At 40.2% G+C, this 17,282-nt stretch overlaps 1 protein-coding gene and 1 pseudogene across 1 annotated transcript in view; both read right to left on the minus strand.

Moving 5' to 3' along the window:
* Positions 1-17,282, minus strand: part of LOC123327520 (zinc finger protein 665) — a 392,317-nt gene that overhangs the window by 166,028 nt on the left and 209,007 nt on the right. The gene's annotated exons all lie outside the window — the stretch shown is intronic.
* On the minus strand, positions 21-592 carry LOC123330297 (annotated as a pseudogene).

The following is a 17,282-nucleotide window of genomic DNA, read 5'->3' on the forward strand; positions in this document are numbered from 1 at the left end:
AGTCTTTCCCTTCTGCGTGGGATCTTCCCAAGCCAGGGATCTAACCCAGGTCTCCCGCATTGCAGGCGGATTCTTTACCACCTGAGCCACAAGGGAAGCCTCTGTTAGTTAGTAACATTCATCCAGTGTTTTAGCAACAACATCTAAGCAGCCAGGGTATGGCCAGTGTTTGGGGACAGATTTAAAAATCTGCATTCTGTGCATACCTTTGATTTCTTCTTTTAGTGCCTGTTGGCTGCTGGACAGTTCTCTTCTCCTTAAATTCTTCCCATTTAATTTGAATTTTATACATTCCCCCATAGCCTCCTGGAAATTTTGAGGATTTGGGTCACTTTGCGCTCCGCCTCCGGATGCGAGGAAAACATGCACTGGGCGCAGTGGAGAAGAGGAAGCTGCCGGGTTCCGCGGACCAGAGGCAAGGCTGCGGCGGGGCTCCACGTCGCCATGCCCGCAGAGGCGGCCGGCCTTCCCAGGTCGCTGTGTCACCCCGTTGCACTTGTAAGGCAAAAGCTTATAACTTTGTAGACCAGTATGTTGGAAACTAGGATCTTTCCTCCTAACAAGTAGAAAAGTTTCAATAAAGATTTTATTTTCCTTTTTAACATTTTTTGAAATGACGAAAGTACAACACATTTACATGAGGCTTTGAAAATAGTTAGAGACAGTTCCACTATATATTACAATTTTTTAAGTAGACAAATTAAGATTTTTAGTTGGAATCTCAATATTAAACTCTCAAAAATTAATAGAATGGACAGGAAAGTAGGATATAGTAGACCTGAAAAGAATTGTGAACCAATTATACAATTTTCACACAACAGCAGGATACAAATTTTATTCAACTTCCCATAGACTATTAACCAGGAGACACTGGAACATGACGTAAAACAAGGTGCAAAAGTTTCATGGTCTAAATAGAGTGTTGAAATCATACAGGGCCTGTTCTCTTATTACTATGAAACTATGTGAGAAATCAAAACCAAAAGGTATTTGAAAATAACCCACATATTTTCAACTGCAATAAATAAATAAATGTTTTTGTCAGCAGGTTCTTGCCTGTCCTGCTCCTGGCAATTCAGGGATTGGGAACCTCGGTCTCCAAACAGTTCCTGAAGGGCGGTAATTGGATGCAGAACCTTTCCTCCCATTAGAATAATTTAAGCATCTTAAGAAAACAAGAGATTTTTCTGGATTTCTCTCTGTACTGCAAACTAAAATAAGAAATACAAAACTATCCCTGGGGAAAACGTGCCATTTTACAGTGACATCCTGTATAACAAATTTTCCTGTTTGTTCCTCATTCAGCTGGAAGGCCAAACTCCACATGGCTCAGTTCCAGAGACACAAGGTCAAAACCTACAGTCTGAGACTGGAGGATTAAGGTATGTGATAACTTACATCAGTACCTTTTTTTTTCATTTTGAAATTGACAAAGTTTACTAACCATTGCTTTAAAAAAAGCAATTTTCATTGATCAGTTGCTAAGTTGAATCTGACTCTTTGCAACTCCATGAACTGCAGCACACCAGGCTTCCCTGTCCTTCACTATCTCCCAGGGTTTTCTCAAACTTGTGTTCATTGACTGGGTAATGCCATCCAACCATCTCATCCTCTGTAGCCCTCTTCTCCTGCCTGCAATCCTTCCCAGCATCAGGGTCTTTTCCATTGAGTCCGCTCTTTGAATCATGTGGCCAAAAAGAGCAATACATCTTTAAAAATTGATGAAAACCGCATTGTTCATTTAGTTCACATTCTAAGCTTCTACTGCTCTCCACACAACAGGCCAATAATTGAGAGACAAGTTGCTGGGGCAGGAATAACGACTTTATTCAGAAAGTCAGCAAACCGAAAATATGGTCGACTTGTACCCCCAAAACCATCTTATCCGAGTTAGAACTAAGTCCCCTTTTTTATACTTCCTGACCTGCATACAGGTTTCTCAAAAGGCAGGTCAGGTAGTCTGGTATTCCCATCTCTTTCAGAATTTTCCACAGTTTATTCTGATCCACACAGTCAAAAGCTTTGGCATAGTTAATAAAGCAGAAATAGATGTTTTTCTGGAACTCTCTTGCTTTTTTGATGATCCAGCGGATATTGGCAATTTGATCTCTGGTTCCTCTGCTGAAGCCTGGCTTGGAGAATTTTGAGCATTACTTTACTAGCGTGTGAGATGCGTGCAATTGTGTGGTAGTTTGAGCATTCTTTGGTAGTGCCTTTCTTTGGGATTGGAATGAAAACTGACCTTTTCAGTCCTGTGGCCACTGCTGAGTTTTCCAAATTTGCTGGCATATTGAGTGCAACACTTTCACAGCATCATCTTCCAGGATTTGAAATAGCTCAACTGGAATTCCATCACCTCCACTAGCTTTGTTCATAGTGATCCTTTCTAAGGCCCACTTGACTTCATATTCCAGGATGTCTGGGCTCTAGGTGAGTGATCACACCATCGTGATTATCTTTGTCATGAAGATCTTTTTTGTACAGTTCTTCTGTGTATTCTTGCCATCTCTTCTTAATATCTTCTGCTTCTGTTAGGTCCATACCATTTCTGTCCTTTATTGAGCCCATCTTTGCATGAAATGTTCCCTTTTTGTCTCTGATTTTCTTGAAGAGATCTTTAGTCTTTCCTATTCTGTTGTTTTCCTCTATTTCTTTGCATTGATTGCTGAGGAAGGCTTTCTTATCTCTCCTTGCTATTCTTTGTAACTCTGCATTCAGATGCTTATATTTTTCCTTATGTAGTTATTAGCAAAAACCAAAGTTTATTTGGTAATTCCACAATAAAACAATCAACCAAGGTTAGTAAAGTTGGGGACTTCCCTGGCAGTCCCATGGTTAAGACCTCGCACTTCCATTTCAGAAGTTTCTGGTTCAATCTATACTCAGGGAACTAAGATTCTGTGAGCTGCAGCATGTGACAAAGAAGACAAAAAAATATTAGTAAACTTGGATTTCATAGTGAAAAATAGATGATGGAATGAAAAGCCCCCTAGCCCTGGGGTCTCTTTCTAAACTTTCCATTCCATTCCCAGACACCAAGATTTTCAAGGAGGTCCTCATTTTGTTTTAAATGTACTAAAAATAGTCAGGACTGATTTCCCCCTATTGGCCTCTTTTCCAGATTTTACCATGTATGTTAAGTGTTAATACCTGATGTCCACGTGCAGCTTCTTTACCCTGGTTGACACAGAGCAGACAGCGCATCCAGATGGGCCCAAAGCAATCCCTGCTGCCCAACAGCACTGAGACCCTATCTCTAACCCGTGGGTGAGAAGCCCTGTCCAGGACGGTGCCCAAGGGGAGCCTCCTCACAAGGGCCAGGTCACTGGGTCATGGGGAAATGGGATCTAAGTGAGGACGACAGGCCCTGAGGGAAGGCCCTGGGTAAGTGAGCACATACAGGAGTCAGACAGGATACTTCAGAGTCAGACGCAATTAGCAAGTCCAGGTAAGGGCATTTCAGGAAGGACAGACTGAGAATCAACTGAGAATATGACCTTACTGAGAAAGAGCCATTCCTGACTCTTTTTCTCCCCTCTTCCATGTTTCTTCTCAGGCATCCTGCAGAGGTTGATACTGAAAGTTGAAAACATGCTGTTTAATGCCTACAATCAACATTCCCCCCTCTTGAGCCCCAACCACACACACAGCGAAGCCCTCACCACGAGGAACAGACAGTCCCCTGTGGCCACTGTCTCAGGAGGGACTCAGGACCGGCAACTCCTGCACAGAGACCAACACGGGACCTTTCCCACACTTTCTTTCAGATCACACTCCCCTACTGGTGAGGCCTCATGCACACAGCAGCAGGGGGCACCTCAGCTGACCCAACAATCCCCTTCAGGTCACAGAGCAAGCCCTGGTCCATCCCCACTCAGAGCAGAGTGTCCTTCTCATCTCTGGGGCTGAGCTCAGTCTCAGAAGTGGACGCTAAGAGCCTTGGTGCTCAATGCAGGATCCCGATCAGATTTGCTGCACTGTGAACATAGCTGGGACTAGGACCCACACAAGTATCTGAGGATGTCTGATAGGGCAGGGGGTACCATATATGGTTTTGCAAAATGCTTCACGGATCTCATGGGAAACATGGGTTGAACACCACTAAAGGTGGCAAACCCAGCCCACCTCCAACTTTCTTCTTTTCCAGCCTTACTGAGATAGAACTAATGAAATGGATATGCGTATACTTATCATGCATGATGTGACCATTTGACAGATGTATACACTGTGAAATATTTATCACAATCCAGTCATCAACACATCCATCAACTCTCAGTTTCCATGTTTTGTATGGTGACAAACTTAAGATTTACTCTACTGGCAAATTTAAAGTATGTAGTAACACAGAAGAATTTACTACAGTTAGAATGCTGCACATAGCTCCCCAGAACTTACTTATTTTACAACTCAAAGTTCATACATTAACATCTCCCCATCTTCCCCAACTTCCAGATCCAGAAAACCACCATCCTATTGGCTGTTACTGACTTTCACTCTAGTAGATTCTACATGTAAGTGAGATCATACAATAGCTGTCTTTCTCTGCCTTAGTTCACTTAGCATATTGTTCTTTACATTCATCCAGGTTATTCTAAGTGGCAAAAATCTTCATTTTTTTATGGCTCAATAATATGTCATCTAGTACTCCTTCACTGACTATTCTAAAGCCTTTGACTGTGTGGATCTCAAAACACTGTGGGAATTTATTAGAGATGGGACCACCTTACCTGTCTCCTGAGGAATTGTATGCAGATGAAGCAACAGAACTAGAAATGGAACAACTGGCTGATTTAAAATTAGGAAAGGAGTAGGTTGTCACTTGGCTTATTTAACTTATATGCAGAATGCATCATGAGAAATGCTGGGCTGGATGAATCAAAAGCTAGAGTCAAGAGTTCTGAGAGAAATATCAACAACCTCAGATATGCAGATGATGCCATCCTAATGGCAGAAAGTGAAGAGGAACTAAAGAGCCCCATGATGACGGTAAAAAGAGGAGAGTGAAAAAGCTGCCTTAAAACTCAACATTCAGAAAACTAAGATCATGGCATCTGATCCCATCAATTCATGGCAAATAGATGGGTACAAAGTGGAAACAGTGGCAGATTTTATTTTCTTAGGCTCCCAAGTCACTGTAGATGGTGACTGCAGCCTATGACAAACCTAGACAGCAGATTTAAAAGCAGAGACATTACTTTGGTGACAAAGGTATGTGTAATCAGAGCTATGGCTTTTCCAGTAGTCATGTACAGATGTGGGAATTGTACCATAAAGAAGGCTGAGCACCAAAGAATTGATGTTTTTGAATTGTGCTAGAGAAGACTCTTGAAGGCACTTGGACTGCAAGATCAAACCAGTCAATCCTAAAGGAAATCAACCTTGAGTATTCACTGTAAAGATTGATGCCGAAGCTGAAACTCCAATACTTTGGCCACCTGATGCAAAGAGCTAACTGACTGGAAAAGACCTTGACGCTAGAAAAGATTGAAGGAAAAAGGAAAGGAGACAGAGAGGATGAGATGCTTAGCTAGCATCACTCACTCAATGGACATGAATCTGAGCAAACTCCAGGAGATAATGGAGCACAGAGGAGCCTAGTGTGCTGCAGTCCATGGGGTCACAAAGAGTTAGACACAACTTACCAACTGAACAACAAAAAGCAGCATCTTGCAGAATTTTATGTCTCTAACCAACTAGTGAATTCCAGCCCCCAGGGAATAAAAGATCAGTCTAACCACTGGATTGCTAGAGCATTATCTAGGTGATTTCTTTATAAGATATAAAGATTTAGTCATGAAGAGGAGTAATGCATTACTCACACCCTATTTGGCAAAAAAGTTCTCATGGCCTTGCCTGACTGCACAGTGGCTGTGAAATTAAGAATAACATTGCTATGTATTAGGAATGAAGAAAGTCATTACACTGTAGTGATCTTCACTGTGAATTTATCTGTGGATATAAAAATGAATGAAAGAGCTGAAAATAGCAAGAAAAAACTACTTCATGTCTTTGAGACAAACTGAAGTTCAAATATTGAAATAATAATTTAAAATAATTTCACAACTATAAACCTTTTGAATATCCCTCAGGTTCAGGTAAGATGGTATGAATGACAGCCTAAAATGGATTTTTTTCATTTACCTACTTTGCTGCTAGAATCAGAATATTTATATTAAAACTCAGAGACTCATTTTAGCTTATTAAGATTCAGAAAAAAATCTAAAGGGAAGCAAATCTGTGAGTTAAAAAAAAACACAAAGGCCTCATTTAATTTTAAACTCTCATTTAGGACAAAGAAGAGACTGGCCATGGGTTACATGGGGTATTTTACATTGAGTATAAAGACAGTGAGTTGGTATATCTCTTTCAACAATTTTCCTTGACTACCTTGTTATTTGGGGCTTCCAAGATGGCTCAATGGAATCTGCCTGCCAATACAGGAGACACAGGTTTGATTCTTGGATCGGTAAGATCTCCAAGAGAAGGAAATGGCAACTCACTGAAGTATTCTTGCCTGGGAGATCCCATAGAGAAGAACCTGAGGCTACAGTGCATGGGGTCACTGTAGGACACTGCTTAACGACTGAACAAATTCTTCATGGTGGGTGGTGAAATTTCAAGTTATCTGTCAAATAAGATAAAAACTCATGAACACTGATCTTTTCAAACAATTTTACCGAGTGCTCCAAGCACAAAAAAGGTGTTTTTGTCCTTATTTGTGACATTGTTTTATTTCTTAAATATTTTATATGCCTACTATATTCTTATTTTCTCTTCTTGTAAATCAAGGAACACAGAAAGGACATGAAGAGATCTATTTATAAGGTACACATTCACTGATGCATGGCAAGGTTCACTCAGTGTTCAAAAGACAAGACAGTCCCGAGATGGTGTCCCTGCCTCCAGGACACCAAATCCACACTTCATTGTAGTGTCTCCCCTCTTAGAATCATGACCAGAAGGCACTGAGTCTGGAATTTACAGATGGACACTAGTGAAATAATCTGCAGGGGAAGACTCTGGCTGCATTCTCCCCCACCCTGAAATAGGAAATTAGACCTGAAGCAATGCCCTTTTTTTTTGTTTGTTTTGTTTGGTAATAACTTTCTTGTCCCATCCACTTCTACCTGTGAAAGCTTTCCCTTTTGTATAGCTCCTTTGGCCACCTCTATTAACTAGATGGGATGTTTCCAGATGCATGAATCATTCAAGATACTCAATTATCTTTAAATTTACTAAGTTAAATTTTTGTACTGTTTTTTCCCATTGGCCCTGCCTGGCATCTTGTGGAATCTTACTTCCCTGACCATGAATCAAATCTATGACCTCTGTGGGGAAGCATGGAGTTCTAATCAGTGGGTCGCTGGGGATTTCCCCAAGTTGTGCACAAAATACACTGATAATTCTTTGCTATGCTATTTTCATTAGAGCCATCTGAAGTGTGTGGAGAAGGAACTCAAGAAAGGGTGTGGAGAGTAACTCAAGTGCAAATTATGAACATGTAATCCCCAACCTGCATGTTGTCTGGTTCCATCGTGGAAAGAAATCATCATAGATTCTTTCAACCCTAAGAGCCAAATGCTGCATTTTTAGCTTCTGTTACCAAGTACTGGCTTCCCTGGTGGCTCAAAGAGTAAAGAATCCACCTGCAATGCAGGAGACACAGGTTTGATCCCTGGGTTGGGAACATCCCCTCAAGAAATGGCAACCCACTCCAGTATTCTTCCCTGGATAATTCCATAGACAGAGGAGCTTGGTGGGTTACAGTTCATGGGGTCGCAAAGAGTTGGACACGATTAAGCTACTAACACTTTTCACTTTCACAAAGTACTGAGGTGGGATAAAACTGTGCAGTGGGAGGAACATAATTCATCCAGGGTTGTGACAAAAGTGACTACATTTTAGTAATCAAGACAGGAGACCCATGATACATTCTGAATAAAACAGTAGCAAATGGTAACGGCAGAAGTTAAATGTGAACTATACACATATACATACTATTTGACTTTTTCTGATTAAAATCCACTCAGAAAACTGCTCTCTTGATGGTCAGATGGTATGGCACCCTGTCCAAAAACACACTGTGGTCTATGTATGGAAGGGTACCCTGAATATAGTGAGCATGATAAATCATGTCATAGTTTTACATTATTCTCTGCCCATTCCTGATGCTAATTCATACACCACTGAATTTGATAATTCTGTGTCCCTGTAATCCAAGAAAAGATGGATATGAATTAACTACACCTAATGAAGTCAACCCCTTCATCTCACTGATTGCTTTCCAGAGACCATCATGAAATACCTGTAGGAAAGCTATAAAATAAACAAAACGCTTTTGAAACTTCTGCAGGAAAAGTCACAAATAGTAATGTCACCGTCTTAAGAAAACTCAAAATTACAATTTACCCAAAAAAAAAAAAAAAAGAAAAAGAAAAAGAAAACTCAAGTAATTAAATACTTTACACACTGAAGATAATGGACTATTACTACATATGTCTTAATTTTCAACAAATTTAACATACATATGCTGTAACTTTCAATATATTTAATATATTTTTTCTACACTATGTAATATCACAGACTGAGGTCAGAGAACTAAAGCTTTACTTGTTCCTAATATGAATTGTCTTATGTGTAGTCTGCAGTAAGAACTAGTCCAAAAGTTTGACAAATTCATTACACTTGAAAGGATTCTCCAAAATACGAATTTCTTGATGAATCTTAAAAACATACAGTTTCTTAAAGTTGTTTTGACATTCAGTATACCTGTACAGTTTCTGACTTGTGTGAATTACTTCATTATGCACAAGGTCTGAATATTTGATGAAAAGCAATACAACATTTATTACCTGTGCAAGCCTGCTCTGCAATATAAATCCTCTCAGGTTCCAAAGTTTTGATCTTTGGCTAAAGCTTTAGCATACACAACTCTAAAAAAAATAATAATTATTTTAATTGGAGGCTAATTACTTTATAATATTGTGGTGGTTTTTGGCATACATCAACATGAATCAGCCACAGGAATACATGTGTCCTGCCCATCCTGAACTCCTCTCCCACATCCTGCCTCACCCCATCCCTCTGGATTGTCCCAGAGCACCGGCTTTGAGTGTCCTACTTCATGCATCAAACTTGCACTGGTCATCTAGTTTAAATATGGTAATATACATATTTCAATGCTATTCTTTCATCCCACCCTCGCCTTCTCCCACATAGTCCAAAAGTCTGTTCTTTACATCTCTGTCTCCTTTGCTGTCTTGAGTATAGGGGCATTGTTATTGTCTTTATAAATTCCATATACATGTGTTAATATACTGTATTGGTGTTTCTCTTTCTGACTTACTTCACTTTCTATAATAGGCTCCAGTTTTGTCCACCTCATTAGAACAGACTCAAATGCATTCCTTTTTATAGCTGAATAATATTCCATGGTGTATATGTAGCACAACTTCCTTATCCATACGTCTGCCAATGGATATCTAGGTTGCTTCCATGTCCTAGCTATTGTAAACAGTGCTGCAATGAACACTGGGGTGCATGTGTCTCTTTCAATTCTGGTTTCCTTGGTATGTATCCCCAGAAGTGGGATTGCTGGGTCATATGGCAGTTCTATCTCTAGTACAGCCACTATGTTCTCCATAGTAGTTTGCATTCCCACCAACAGTGTAAGAGGGTTCCCTTTTCTCTACACCCTCTCCAGAATTTATTGTTTGTAGGCTTTTAAAAAATTAATTAATTAATTTTAATTGGGGGCTAATTACTTTACAATATTGTGGTGGTTTTTGCCATACATTGACATGAATCAGACATGGGTGTACCTGTGTCCCCCATCCCGAGCCACCCTCCCAACTGTTTCTAGAGTTTTTGATGGCAGCCATTCTGACCGGCGTGAGATAGTACTTCATTGTGGTTTTGATTTGCATTACTGTGATAATGAGTGATGTTGAGCATCTTTTCATGTGAGCGTCTTTTCATTTTACATGTGTTTGTTAGCAATCTGTATGTCTTCCTTGGAGAAATGTCTGTTTAGCTCTTTGGCCCACTTTTTAATTGGGTTGTTTATTTTTCTGGAATTGAGCTGCATGAACTGCTTGTATATTTTGGAGATTAACTGTCAGTTGTTTCGTTTGCTATTATTTTCTCCCATTCTGAAGTCTGCCTTTTCACCTTGCTTATAGTTTCCTTTGTTATGCAAAAGCTTTTAAGTTTAATTCGGTCCCATCTGTTTCTGTTTTCATTTCCATTACTCTGCGAGGTGAGTCATAGTGGATCTTGCTGTGATTTAGGTCAAAGAATGTTCTGCCTATGTTTTCCTCTAAGAGTTTTATAGTTTTTGGTCTTACACTTAGCTCTTTAATCCATTTTGAGTTTATTTTTGTCTATGGTTTTAGAAAGTGTTTCATTCTTTTACAGGTGGTTGACCAGTTTTCCCAGCAACACTTGTAAAAGAGATTGTCTTTTCTCCATTGTATATTTTTGCCTCCTTTGTCAAAGATAAGGTGTTCATAGGTGCATGAGTTTATCTCTGGGCTTTCTGTATTGTTCCAATGATCTATATTTCTGTCTTTGTGCCAGTACCATAATATCTTGATGACTGTAGCTTTGCAGTACAGTCTGAAATCAGGAAGGTTGATCCCTCCAGTTCCATTCTTCTTTCTCAAGATTGCTTTGTTTATTGGAGGTTTTTTGTGTTTCCACACAAACTGTGAAATTATTTGTGCTAGTTCTGTGAAATATACTGTTGGTAGCTTGATCAGGATTGCATTGAATCTATAGATTGCTTTGTGTAGAATATTCATTTTCACTATATTGATTCTTCCAATCCATGAACATTGTATATTGCTCCATCTATTTGTGTCATCTTTCTTTCACTAGTGTTTTATGGTTTTGTATACATAAGTCTTTTTGATTCTTTAGGTGAATTTATTCATAAGTACTTTATTCTTTGCATTGCAGTGGTGAATGGGACTGTTTCCTTAGTTTCTATTTTTTCATTGTTAGTATATAGGAATGCAAGGGATTTCTGAGTATTACTTTTATATCCTGCAACTTTACTATATTCATTGATTAGCTCTAGTAATTTTCTGGTGGTATCTTAAGGGTTTTCTGTGTAGAGGATCGTGTCATCTGCAAACAGTAAGAATTTTACTTCTTTTCCAATCTGGATTCCTTTCATTTCTTTTACTTCTCTGACTGCTGTGGCTAGGACTTCCAAAACTATGTTGAATAGTAGTCATGAGAGTGGGCAACCTTGTCTTGTTCCTGATTTTAGAGGAAATAGCATGCACAACTTTTGTGTGGTTTCTTTGGAAGACATATATTTTTAAGGCTAATATACGCTGAAGTCTTGAGAAAGCCCTTGCCGTCACAGTTCCATGACTTCTTTTCAATATGGACTCTTATTGCATAATACTTCAACTCAAGGTGAAATTTTTTCCACTCCAATTGCATCTGTAAGGCATTGCTCTAGTATCGTCCCCAAACTTTGCTGTTTCAGAAAATTCCTTCCTACAAACATATTTGTGCGGCTTGTCTCCAGGATATATATTCCTACATACCAAGAGAGTGACTAGTAACTGTAAAAACCGCCAGACTCATTGCATTTCTAAGTATAAAGTATTTGATGAATCCTGTATTCCAATCCCAAAGAAAGGAAATGCCAAAGAATGCTCAAACTACCGCACAATTGCACTCATCTCACACACTAGCAAAGTAATGCTCAAAATTCTCCAAGCCAGGCTTCAGCAATACATGAACTGTGAACTTCCGGATGTACAACCTGGTTTTAGAAAAGGTAGAGGAACTAGAGATCAAATTGCCAACATCTGCTGGATCATCGAAAAAGCAAGAGAGTTCCAGAAAAACATCTATTTCTGCTTTATTGACTATGCCAAAGCCTTTGACTGTGTGGATAACAATAAACTGGAAAATTCTGAAAGAGATGGGAATACCAGACCACCTGACCTGCCTCTTGAGAAACCTATATGTAGGTCAGGAAGCCACAGTTAGAACTGGACATGGAACAACAGACTGGTTCCAAATAGGAAAAGGAGTTCGTCTAGGCTGTATATTGTCACCCTGCTTATTTAACTTATATGCAGAGTACATCATGAGAAACGCTGGGCTGGAAGAAGCACAAACTGAAATCAGGATTGCCAGGAGAAATATTAATAACCTCAGATATGCAGGTGATACCACCCTTATGGCAGAAAGTGAAGAGGCACTAAAAAGCCTCTTGATGAAAGTGAAAGTGGAGAGTGAAAAAGTTGGCTTAAAGCTCAACATTCAGAAAACGAAGATCATGGCATCTGGTCCCATCACTTCATGGGAAATAGATGGGGAAACAGTGTCAGACTTTATTTTGGGGGGCTCCAACATCATGGCAGATGGTGATTGCAGCCATGAAATTAAAAGACGCTTATTCCTTGGAAGGAAAGTTATGACCAACCTAGATAGCATATTCAAAGGCAGAGACATTACTTTACCAACAAAGTTCCATCTAGTCAAGTCTATGGTTTTTCCAGTGGTCATGTATGGATGTGAAAGTTGGACTGTGAAGAAAGATGAGCGCCAGAGAATTGATGCTTTTGAACTGTGGTGTTGGAGAAGACTCTTGAGAATCCCTTGGACTGCAAGGAGATCCAACCATTCCATCCTAAAGGAGATAAGTCCTGGGTGTTCTTTGGAAGAACTGATGCTAAAGCTGAAACTCCAGTACTTTGGCCACCTCATGCAAAGAGTTGACTAATTGGAAAAGACTCTGATGCTGGGAGGGATTGGGGGCAGGAGGAGAAGGGGGCGACAGAGGATGAGATGGCTGGATGGCATCAGCGACTCAATGGACATGAGTTTGGGTGAACTCCGGGAGTTGGTGATGGACAGGGAGTCCTGGCATAGTGCAATTCATGGGGTCGCAAAGAGTCAGACACGACTGAGCAATTGAACTGAACTGAACTGAGTTTAAGGCAGCACCTAAAAGCCTTGCCATATTACATACACTTGTAAGGATCTCCCTAGTATGGATCATCTGATGATTGGTGAGATATGAGCCCCGAGTAAAGGTTTTACACACTCATTATCACTAGTATGCTTTTCCTTCAAAATGACTTCCTTCAGTTCAGTTCAGTTCAGTCACTCAGTCGTGTCCAACTCTTTGAGACCCCATGAATTGCAGTATGCCAGGCCTCCCTGTCCATCACCATTTCCCAGAGTTCACTCAAACTCACATCCATTGAGTCAGTAATGCCATCCAGCCATCTCATCCTCTGTTGTCCCCTTTTCCTCCTGCCCCCAATCCCTCCCAGCATCACAGTCTTTTCCAGTGAGTCAACTCTTCGCATGAGATGCCCAAAGTACTGGAGTTTCAGCTTTAGCATCTTTCCTAGCAAAGAACACCCAGGACAGATCTCCTTTAGAATGGGGTGGTTGGATCTCCTTGCAGTTCAAGGGACTCTCAAGAATCTTCTCCAACATCACAGTTCAAAAGCATCAATTCTTCAGCACTCAGCATTCTTCACAGTCCAACTCTCGCATCCATACATGATCACTGGAAAAACCATAGCCTTGACTAAATGGAACTTTGTTGGCAAAGTAATGTCTCTGCCTTTGAATATGCTATATAGGTTGGTCATAACTTTCCTTTCAAGGAGTAAGCGTCTTTTAATTTAATGGCTGCAATCACCGTGTGCAGTGATTTCGGAGCCCCCCAAAATAAAGTCTGACACTGTTTCCACTGTTTCCCCATCTATTTCCCATGAAGTGATGGGACCAGATGCCATGATCTTCGTTTTCTGAATGTTGATCTTTAAGCCAACTTTTTCACTCTCCACTTTCACTTTCATCAAGAGGCTTTTTAGTTCCTCTTCACTTTCTGCCATAAGGGTGGTGTCATCTGCATATCTGGGAGAAACATTATTGATATTTCTCCCGACAATCTTGATTCCAGCTTGTGCTTCTTCCAGCCCAGCGTTTCTCATGATGTACTCTGCATATAAGTTAAATAAGCAGGGTGACAATATACAGCCTTGACGAACTCCTTTTCCTATTTGGAACCAGTCTGTTGTTCCATGTCCAGTTCTAACTGTGGCTTCCTGACCTGCATATAGGTTTCCCAAGAGGCAGGTCAGGTGGTCTGGTATTCTCATCCCTTTCAAAATTTTCCACAGTTTATTGTGATCCACACAGTCAAAGGCTTTGGCATAGTCAATAAAGCAGTAATAGATGTTTTTCTGGAACTCTCTTGCTTTTTCGATGATCCAGTGGATGTTGGAAATATGATCTCTGCTTCCTCTGCCTTTTTTAAAACCAGCTTGAACATCTGGAAGCTCACGTATTGCTGAAGCCTGGCTTGGAGAATTTTGAGCATTACCTTACTAGTGTGTGAGGTGAGTGCAATTGTGTGGTAGTTTGAGCATTCTTTGACATTGCCATTCTTTGGAACTGGAATGAAAACTGACCTTTTCCAGTCCTGTGGCCACTGCTGAGTTTTCCATATTTGCTTGCATATTGAGTGCAGCACTTTCACAGCATCATCTTCCAGGATTTGAAATAGCTCAACTGGAATTCCATCACCTCCACTAGCTTTGTTCGTAGTGATGCTTTCTAAGGCCCACTTGACTTCACATTCCAGGATGTCTGGCTCTAGGTGAGTGATCACACCATTGTGATTATCTTGGTCATGAAGATCCTTTTTCTACAGTTCTGTGTATTCTTGCCACCTCTTCTTAATAGCTTCTGCTTCTATTAGGTCCATACCATTTCTTTCCTTTATCGAGCCCATCTTTGCATGAAATGTTCCCTTTTTGTCTCTGATTTTCTTGAAGAGATCTCTAGTCTTTCCCATTCTGTTGTCTTCCTCTATTTCTTTGCATTGATCGCTGAGGGAGGGTTTCTTATCTCTTCTTGTTATTCTTTGAAATTCTGCATTCAGATGCATATATCTTTACTTTTCTCCTTTGCTTTTCGCTTCTCTTCTTTTCACAGCTATTTGTAAGGCCTCCTCAGACAGCCATTTTGCTTTTTTGCATTTCTTTTCCATGGGGATGGTCTTGATCCCTGTCTCCTGTACAATGTCGCGAACCTCCATCCATAGTTCATCAGGCACTCTATCAGATCTAGTCCCTTAAATCTATTTCTCACTTCCACTGTATAATCCTAAGGGATTTGATTTAGGTCATACCTCAATGGTCTACTGGTTTTCCCTACTTTCTTCAATTTGTCTGAATTTGGCAATAAGGAACTCGTGATCTGAGCCACAATCAGCTCCCAGTCTTGTTTTTGTGGACTTTTTAGAGCTTCTCCATCTTTGGCTGCAAAGAATATAATCAACCTGATTTCGGTGTTGACCATCTGGTGATGCCCATGTGTAGAGTCTTCTCTTGTGTTGTTGGAAGAGGGTGTTTGTTATGACCAGTGCGTTCTCTTGGCAAAACTCTATTAGCCTGTGTCCTGCTTCATTCCGTAATCCAAGGCCAAATTTGCCTGTTACTCCAGGTGTTTCTTGACTTTCTACTTTTGCATTCCAGTCCCCTATAATGAAAAGGACGTCTTTTTTGGGTGTTAGTTCTAAAAGATCTTGTAGGTCTTCATAGAACTGTTCAACTTCAGCTTCTTCAGCATTACTGGTTGGGGCATAGACTTGGATTACCGTGATATTGAATGGTTTGCCTTGGAAACGAACAGAGATCATTCTGTCGTTTTTGAGATTGCATCCAAGTACTGCATTTTGGACTCTTTTGTTGAAGAGTCCAATCTTTTGTTAAGATTCATTACTGAATCTTAAATTCAGACTGTTGTCTAAAAGCCTTGACACACTCATTACATCAACATACCTTCTATGTATTATACTATCAATTTTCTCATGAAGCCTAAATGGAAACACCTGACAAAAACCTCACCACAATGATTACATTTGTAAGGTCTCTTGCCTATGGATCACCTGATGTCTTTTTAGGCCTGAATGCTGCTGCTACTGCTAAGTCGCTTCAGTCGTGTCCGACTCTGTGTGATCCCATAGACGGCAGCCCACGAGGCTCCCCCGTCCCTGGGATTCTCCAGGCAAGAACACTGGAGTGGGTTGCCATTTCCTTCTCCAATGCATGAAAGTGAAAAGTGAAAGTGAAGTTGCTCAGTCATGTCCGACTCTTAGCGACCCCGTGGACTTCAGCCTACCAGGCTCCTCCGTCCATGGGATTTTCCAGGCAAGAGTACTGGAGTGGGGTGCCATTGCCTTCTCCGAGGCCTGAATGCTACCTGATGCATTTGCCCCACTCATTACATTTGCTTTCTCTGCATTATGAATTCCCTGATGATGTGACTAATGAGACTTGTATTGAAGCACTGGTTACATATATTACATTTACATTCTTTCTCTCATGTACAGGTTACCTTATGGTCCCCTTTAGATCTACTGCACTCTAAATGTATGGCTTCTTTTCAGTATGATTTGTTTTCACGATTTGTAAGGTTTGAATGCCTTCTAAAACATTTGCCACAATCACTACATGGGTAAGATCTCAGAATTCATTACATGATGGTTAGTTAGTTCTGAACTCAGAATCCAAAGCTTTGCCACACCCACCGTTATTTGTGCAGTTTTCTTTCACTGATTATCTGCAAAATGATTCCTGTGACTGAAGGCTTTGACATATAAATTACATTTATGTGGTTTTGCCTAATGTGCAATTAAAGCTTTGCCACACTAATTATATTTGTATGATTTCTCTCTAGTATAAGTTCTCTGATGAATTAGAAGGCCAGAAATCTGACTAAAGTCTTTGTCACACATGTTACATTTGTAAGGTTTCTCTCCAGTATTAATTCTCTGATGACTTCCAAGGTTTGCATTTTTAGTAAAGCACCAGCCACAAATATCACATTTATATGGTTTCTCTCCAGTATGAATTCTCTGATGAACTGTAAGGTATGCATTTTGACTAAAGGCTTTGCCACATACATCACATTTATATGGTTTCTCTCCAGCATGAATTCCCAGATGAATTCCAAGGTGTGCATTTTGAGTAAAGCACCGGACACACACATCACATTTATATGGTTTCTCTCCAGTATGAATTCTCCAATGAACCATAAGATAAACCTGTAACAGAAGTCTTTGCCACATAAATTACATTTATATGATTTCTTTTCTGTATGAACTGCTTGATGCTTGGTTAGAGCTGGATGTCCGTTGAAATCTTGGTCACACTCATTACACTTGTAAGTTTTCTCTCTAGTATGAATTCTCTGAAGAATTCCAAGGTTCGCATTTTGAGTAAAACACT

This window comes from Bubalus bubalis, chromosome 18 (genome assembly GCF_019923935.1).
Source record: "Bubalus bubalis isolate 160015118507 breed Murrah chromosome 18, NDDB_SH_1, whole genome shotgun sequence".
Taxonomy (NCBI): domain Eukaryota; kingdom Metazoa; phylum Chordata; class Mammalia; order Artiodactyla; family Bovidae; genus Bubalus; species Bubalus bubalis.